The 8,641-nt window shown below is 39.0% G+C and overlaps 1 pseudogene; it reads right to left on the reverse strand.

Annotated features, from left to right (window-relative positions):
• Nucleotides 1–261: 261 nt before the first annotated feature.
• Nucleotides 262–768, reverse strand: LOC149151044 (uncharacterized; annotated as a pseudogene).
• Between the last annotated feature and the right edge of the window lie 7,873 nt (nt 769–8,641).

Here is an 8,641-nt window from a genome sequence, read left to right on the forward strand (position 1 = left end):
CAATAGAGCCTTCGATTGCTTCTGCCCCTATGGCCGTACCAAGATCTGGAGTGATCTTTGTATTTGGCAGTCTCTGTTTCCCGGCTACACATTCTACCATCCCAATGAGTCCTTTCAGCCCTATTCTAATACGGCCGATCTCTGTCCTGTTCAAAACGGCATGACTGTGGATCAGCCATGATCTGCGGAGAGAAAGCTCCTCGACAAATAAAACAGGTTCCGCTTCAGATCCAGAGCATAGCTCTGTCCATAGCCCGAGATCTATACCCCGGCTACATTAGGGCATCGATCTAGATCTGGGGAGCTCCCCTTCTTGATTTGTAGAGTGTCGGCGGTGGTAGTCGTAGTAAGAACCCTAACCAAGGCATCAATGATCAGCTCCCGAAGCCCTCCTTGGAGGCAAACACAATTCTCGGCTATTTGGCGGGCGACTTCAAGAAAGGGGTTAATGAGTTCGGCCCCCTCAGTATAATGCCCGTTGGCCCAGCCATTCTGGTCGAAAACGAAATTTTTGGGCCTGAAGATCTGGCCATAGAGCCGCGTCCCGTGACTGTCTATGGTTTCCGGCCTCAGATCCATATAAATCGCACGAGGGGTTTGGCGCCCTCCGCTGTCTTCGTAGCCATTCACTCTTTCCAACTGCAGATCAGAGTTCCCTCTGGAAGTCCCAGTGGGAACGACCCCCTGCTCATCGCGTAGCACTTCCCAGAAACTCCCTCCGATCTGGTTTCCGCATTGCCCAGCGTGAGAAAGCAGAAAAACCCTCATCTTCTCATCCCTCTAAATCCCGAATATCATCAAAGACCAATAAGTCCATCGAAACTATAGAAAATTTATTTCAAAAGAATGTTGTTTTTTTTTTTGTTCTTTTTAAAGAAATTGATAATTGGATAAATCTTGTGTTGGGGTGACATGGGGTCTATTCCAACCACTATTACTACCAATTTAGATTAATCTTATCCCCTGATCTATCAAGTGCCGAGAGGATCACATCTCTCTAGGTACATACCTCTATGTGAACCACCCCACCTCCCAATACATGGGTAAGCAACTATGGATTTGAACATGAAACCTTGTGCTCACATTTACTTTATATTTTCAGAGGCTTATCAAGGAAACTTACCAAAAGGGCTACTTTAATGAAATATTATTGTGCCATATGGGGGCGATGTTGTAGTGGTGTACTTTTTTTCACCATTACATCAAGTTCAATTGTAAAATAATAAAAGGTTAAGAGTAATATAGAGCCTAAAAAGTTAAAAGTACTAAAAACAGTGAAATTCAATTTGTTATATTGTCATTTTGTTTTTATTAATAAAATTACTCTATTTTTTAAATAAAAGAAAATCATAATATATCACATTAAAATATATTAGATATAAATAGTACTTATAAATTAAAATTCATTTTACCATGCAAATTACAATAACCAGTATAGATCCATCTTAACCATATATGTAGCAAGAGCTATGAGGGATTAACCATGCATCTGGAAAGAGCTAAGAGGGATTAAATCTCTTGAGGTGAAAAACCTTTTTTAGTGAAAAAATTAAAATAATTGCACCTGCAAAGATTGATCCATCTAGGGACTTGATAGATGATAGTTAATGTAACACCCTCTAGTAATTGTGAATTTGTAAGTAATTGTAGTTAAATTCGTGTGTTTGAACACAAAACTTAATCGCTGAGTGGAAGTCTGAGGTGAACCTTGAATAAATAAGTGTTAATTATGTGTATTCCTTTTTTTAATTAATAGGAAACAAAGTGAAGGGAATCTTGGAATCTATGGAGGAAAACCAATAGATAAAAATAACTCTTTTACTAGACAGTTAGGGAAGGGAGATCAATTACCATTCCATTCTCTTCCAAAGGAGGTAAGAGGATTATCTTAGGAGAAGGGAGGGGGTATTTTCCCTGGAAAAAGAAAGAAAGAAACACAGAGGAAATTGTGGAAAAGGGCAGGACGTTTCCAAAGGTGTTCCAGAGTTGGACCTAGAGCCAGTGGAAACCTCTTGTTGATTTTTTTTTTTAGGTCGAAGCTAGGGGGTTCTGGTATCTAAGAGGCCACCCGGTTGGGGTACTGATGCTTCAAATTGTTCTGGTATAAAGATGCTCGGGGGAGAGAGAAGGACGTAATTTCCATCTCTCACGGTTGGGTGGATTGGTCACCTCGTGGATTTCTTGAGACCTGAATATTAGAGAAGTATATATAAGTTTGTAGTATCAGTTTTAATTAAAATGTGTTGTGAGGTGTTTAGTTCACAAATGTATTTATTTGTGTATAATTTATGTTGATTGCAATGAAAGGATGATTATTTACTTGTATTTTCATTCAAAGGAAATAAATTATTTCATACTGGAGTAGTAGTAGATATATGAATACATTAAGCATTAAGTTGAAATTCCTAGCAAATACTGAAAGAAATTATTGTAGGAATAAATTTAAGAATAAACAATGTCTATTACACTCAAAACAAGAGGGAATTTTTTGTTGATCAAATTTATGTTTACCTATACAGGAGGAAGCTAAACTAAAAAATTTCCCAACCTAGATTAGTTCCTAAGTAGGGCTGAGAAGGAGGCCACCCGGGAACAATCCTGGCGGGCTTGTCAATTTACAGAATACTATAATGCTTGTTGACACCTAATCATCAGGATTGGGTGAATAAATACAATTGATGTAAATAAATAATAAGAAATATGAACAGTCATCGGGAGATGAAGTGAACAGTCTCCCTCATGTATATAATAAAGACCTACCTGAAGGAATAATATGAATTAATTTTGTGGAGTTACTACCTGGCCTGACATGGTATCAGAGCACAGGTCCTCAGTCCCTAAAATTAGTTGTAACTCCTTGCATCAGTTTTCTCTACCATAACCATTGCCTGCGCCCTCTGCACTCCCTGGGCTGTTCATAATTGTCCTCCCTGCGCTCTCTAATCATTGTTGGCACGTTTTTTTGTATGGGTGTAACGTCTCTCGGTCTGACATGCCAGAAGAGGAGCGTTGAATCTCTATGATGAACGCCCAGCTCCTGGCGTGGAATCTCTATGATGAATGCCCAACTCCTGGTATCGAATCTCTATGATGAATGCTCAGCTCCCACAGAGAAACGCCCAAATTTGCACATAGCAACCAGCACCGTAAGCGCACAGTTTGCATAGAGCAACGAGCAAGTATCTATGGTATGAGCGTTGAGTTTTTTTGAAATCTGTGCTGCGTAGATTAAAGGTTGGTGTTGGCATATGCTTCAAGTTTTAATGCTGCTCCCATATATGCTTCAAGTATTAACGTTGTCCTAGTTTTAACGCTGTCCCATATTTTTTAACACTGCTCCATTGCTTTAACGCAATACGACCAACAACCTGATCAAGATCTCTCTGACCACTAGATGTGATATGCCATCCACCGTTGGGATCCATCTCAATGATATTCATCTTCTCTAATTGCTATAGTACATGTCGAGCAATAGATCCACTGCTTTTACAGAAATGAGGAGGGCGTGAACCATTCCCTTTGCTACCACCATAAATTTTAGAAAAAGCTCCAACTTCGATACCCTTTCTCAAATACATTTTCCTTGCCATTGAAGCTGCTCTAACATAGTACCAGACAGGATCATATGGAGCGAGTTCCTTGAAAGTGGCCGTCTTTATAAGGTCCGTCCAGTGTGGAAGCTCAATCTTATCGGATCGTTTAAGATGTGTAGCATAAGCTGTCACGAGCTCTGATGACTGTGAGTTTTTGAGTACTCTCTGCTTTGGGTTTTACCTTATCGCTGGAGTTGATTCTCGATATGTTTCAAATGAGTATTGACTGGAATATTGACATAAAATATATGCTTGCTGGCTAATTTATGTGAGAATAGCTGAGAGGGAAACTGAACGCAGAAGCTCAAAGATAAATATACTGGGGACGCTGTTGGTATTTATGCTGTAAAATTTTGTGTATTTACCATGAAATTTGCGTTTTGACATTTGAATTTGCTGTCCAGTCATATTAGAATTAGGAGTAAAATTTTGCAGCATAAGTTTTTTTTGTTATAGAATGCATTCAATCATATCCATGGTGGGAATAGTTCTCACTGGCAAGGAGAACTGTCCTGTGTGGTCCTGGATGATAAACCACACCCTCATTTTCAATGAGTTGTGGAAAGGAGTGTGCATTGGAGATGGAGACAAAGAACCTGAACAACCTAACTCAGACAAAGAGCTCGCCATTTGGGAAAATAAGAACAACAAAGCTTATGCATTAATCGCAACATCTGTAAATGAAGAGGTGAGTTGCCATATTTCGCCATTATCAACTGCTTTCGAAGCCTTTCAAAATCTGAAAGAACTCTATGACTCACATTATGCACTTGAAGTTCTTCAACTCACGATTAAACTCTTCACTCCTGAATTAGAAAATAATGATCCTCTTGCTCTTGCATCCGAAGTAAAATCTATAATGCATGATATCAAAGCCACTAAGGTTGAATTGGATATTCCTCTTATCACTTTTCTCAAGGTACTTTATCCTACTTACTCCAATTATCTTGAGTCATTGCAAGTAAATGGAAATCTCAAAGATATTACCTTTGACTCTCTTGTGAAAAAATTTGCTGAAAGAGAGAAAGCTTTTGGAAATAAGACAACCCCTGAATCTTCTGAAGAGGCTGTGTGCCTTGCCCATAAAGAAAAGAATCCTGCTCAAGATTCTTCCAGAGGAAGAGGTGGTCGAAGAGGAAGAGGAATATATTTTAGTGATAGGGGGGTAGACACTCTCAAGGAGAAAAGGCAGATTTGCACTGCATATGCTGCAAAAGAAATGGATCACATGATGCCTCTACATGCAAGTTACCATGGGCCAAAATTGAGTAGCAAAGAAACCAACAAAAAGGTAGAACTAATGACACAGACAAAGTTAAAGCACCTGAATCCACTCACTATGTTGTGGAACAATGTAATATTGGAGTAAATGAAGATTTATTTAATGCTTCACTTGCTTCTTGGAAAAATGATTGCCTGCTTGATTCAGGAGCAACTTGCCACATGACTCATAGAAAAGATTTTTTTGAAGAATTTACTGACAATTGATGGAGCAGTATACTTTGCAGACCAATCAAAAATCAATCCATCAGGGCTTGGCACAATCAGGCTTAAATTGCTTGGTCTTCTAGACTTTCTTCTGCATCATGTTCTATATCTTCCACAACTTAAGAGAAACTTGCTATCCTTGGTCCACATCCACTAGCAAGGTCACTCCATTCATATGTTTGATGGCAAGCTTGAGGTGAGAAAAGCATCTGATCACTCACTGGACACTATTTTCCCTAGTAGCTCAGAATGGTTGGAAAGTCCATCAAATGGTACAATCCATGCTCTTCTTCAAAAATGTAAAGATAATGTTTTGGGCTGATGCTATTCTATGTGCTGCATATATAAAGAATAGATGTCCATCTAATGCTATTAGAAACAAGACTCCATATGAAATGTGGTATGGACATGTTCCTTTGGTAAAGCATCTCAGGGTCTTTGGTTCCACCTGTTATGCCTTGATACCAAAGGTACATAGAAAAAAACTTGGTGTAAGAAGTCGTAAGCGTATCTTCCTGGGGTATTCAAACACCTCCAAAGCATACCATCTCTATGATGAAGTCAATAAAAAGTTTGTTGTATCTAGAGATGTAATTTATCTTGAATCATCCAAAACTGACAATGTTGTTGAGCGGCAACTTGATCGCTTGGATAGATTCACATATGCAAAATCATTTCAAGAATTTGATAATCAGATTCCACATCTTGAAGGGGGGATTCCTATACTAGATCAACATGTGGAATCTTCTTATGAAGAACACTCTCCCCCGCATGAAACTCCAACAACGGATGATGCTTTAAGTGATGTGATTGATAGAATTGGGAGACTCAATTTTGATTCAGTCTCAACTCAATCAACGGAGCAACCTGGACCATCTGAGAAAGGTCCCCCAAAGTGGCTGACAAAGACACTTGAAAGCGTTCATCTTGATGAGGTTGGAAAGACAAGAACTAGAAATTCAAACCGACAAAATGGAGGTGATGTAGATGACTCTAATTCACTTGTTGATATGAATTAATTTTGTGGAGTTACTACCTGGCCTGACAAACCAAACCAATTGGCTGCAAGTGGGTCTACAAGAACACGTATAAAGCTGATGGCTCACTTGACAAGCATAAAGCTAGGCTTGTGGCAAAAGGTTTTGCACAGAAGGAAGGGGTCGATTATGAGGAGACTTTTTCCCCTATAGCAAAATGGGCTACCATCTGGACACTCTTTGCCCTAGTAGCTCAGAACGGTTGGAAAGTCCATCAAATGGATGTAAAAGCTGCTTTCTTGAATGGAGATCTAAAAGAGAATGTTTTTATGTCCCAACCTGAAGGATTTGCTGTGAAAGGACATGAACATAAAGTATGCAAACTTGTGAATTCCTTGTATGGCCTCAAACAAGCACCGCGAGCCTGGTATGAAAAACTAACTGAGCATCTTTTGAAACTCAATTTTAAACATTATGATCTTGATGATGCAACTTTATTTGTTAAGAGAGTTGGCAAAACAATTGTATATCTTGTGGTATATGTAGATGATCTTTTGATGACAGGGAACAATGAAAGCTACATTGCATCCATAAAGAAGGAATTGGGGAAAAGTTTTGAAATGACTGATTTGGGCTATGTTCATTACTATCTTGGTATTGAAGTAACTCAACATCCAAAGTCCATATTTTTCTCTCAAAAGAAGTACATTGGAGATCTGTTGAACAGTTTTGGCTTGACAAAATGCAATCCTCTTAATAATCCAATGGAACAAATCTTAAAGCTCACATCTATTGAAGGAAAATAATTTGAGGATGCAACAAAGTATAGACAACTTGTAGGAAGTCTCAACTACCTAACTACTACTAGACTAGACATTTCGTTTGCTGTTGGAATCCTCTCCAAGTTTATGCAAAAGCCTTGTGAGGGACATTGGTCTGCTGCAAAAAGAGTTCTAAGGTACTTGAAGGGAACTCAAGACTTTGGAATCAAGTATACACAGGTGGACGACTTTAGTTTGATTGGATACTCTGATTCAGACTTCGATGGAGACAAAGAAACTGGGGTATCTACTTTAGGATATGCTATGAGTCTTGGATTAGGAGTTGTCTCATGGAGATCACGCAAACAATTAGTTCCAGCAGATTCCACAACAGAATCAGAATACGTGGCAACAGATGAGGCAACAAAAGAAATTGTGTGGCTCAGGAAAATTATTGAAGATTTGCAGGTAAAACAAGTACAATCAACTCCACTCATGATTGACAATACCTCTGCAATAAAGTTGGCCAAGAACCCAATACTAAATATCATCTGATTCGACATCATGTTGAGGCCAAGACAATCCATCTCCATCATTGTTCCACTAATGAGAAAATTGCAGACATCTTCACCAAAGCGCTTGGAAGAGAAAAGCTTGAACGATTTAGAATGATGCTTGGACTCACCAACATCCCTTCAGATTAAGGGGGGGAATGTTGACACCTAATCATCAGGATTGGGTGAATAAATACAATTGATGTAAATAAATAATAAGAAATATGAACAGTCATCGGGAGATGAAGTGAACAGTCTCCCTCATGTATATAATAAAGACCTACCTGAAGGAATAATATGAATTAATTTTGTGGAGTTACTACTTGGCCTGACAATGCTGAAGGAGCTGTATCAGATAAGAAAATAATAACATTCACCGTAAGATTACAACCAAAATAAGAATTAAATAAAGATTTACTATTAGAATCACAGTAATGAAAATAAAGTTCTAAACTTATCTTTCTTCACCATAGCGGTACAGAGAATATTCGAATAATGTGCTGCAAAACAAAGAAAAACTAACATAGAGAGTTTGGCATCAAGACTAAGGAGTCATGGTCAATAGCTAACCAAAAACCCTATTTCTAAGGAGTCACATCATAAATTCTAGAAAAACACACATATATTATCAAACTGTTGACAATGCTGGACCCGCCAACATTCAGGGGATCACCCTGGTATGAAGTCCCAACTAGACCTCACACCGTTTGGTGTGGGAGTCCCATCCGGTATGATGGCCCAGTTGCCATTATCTTAAATATTTGCCTCAACTCTTACTTGTCAGCACAGGAGAGTGGTCTGCTTTGTCTTTCGAGAAGTGAGGTTCGCGTGCCTGGTGATTGTAAGTGTCACTTGTGTCAATGGTTCTTTCACCGTAGAGGGAGAGGGTGGGAGTGAGTCCCAAGTCAGTTGGGAGAAGTCCCAACTCTGCTAGGAACACACAACACAATAGGACATGCACAGCTTCCGACGGAACAGTCCACATGGATGTGACAGTCACAACACACAAGGGAAGATAACACATATAACACTCAGCGGATTAGTCCGCGCGAGTGCAACAGTTGTTATAACAAGTTTTATGTGAAAGGTCTGTCTGATGTCCAGGAGAGTAGTCAACATGGGCGAGACAACATTAACAACATATACAACACATTTTCATTAACATATATCAAGTGAATTAGTTCAAGTGTTAAAAACAGGTTAAAATAACATGCATTACAAGTGTTCAAGATTAGTATTACAATAGTTACAATACATGTGTGAAAATG

Source organism: Pinus tabuliformis, chromosome 9 (genome assembly GCF_031772625.1).
Source record: "Pinus tabuliformis cultivar Carrire ecotype Pingquan chromosome 9, CPIR1, whole genome shotgun sequence".
NCBI lineage: Eukaryota > Viridiplantae > Streptophyta > Pinopsida > Pinales > Pinaceae > Pinus > Pinus tabuliformis.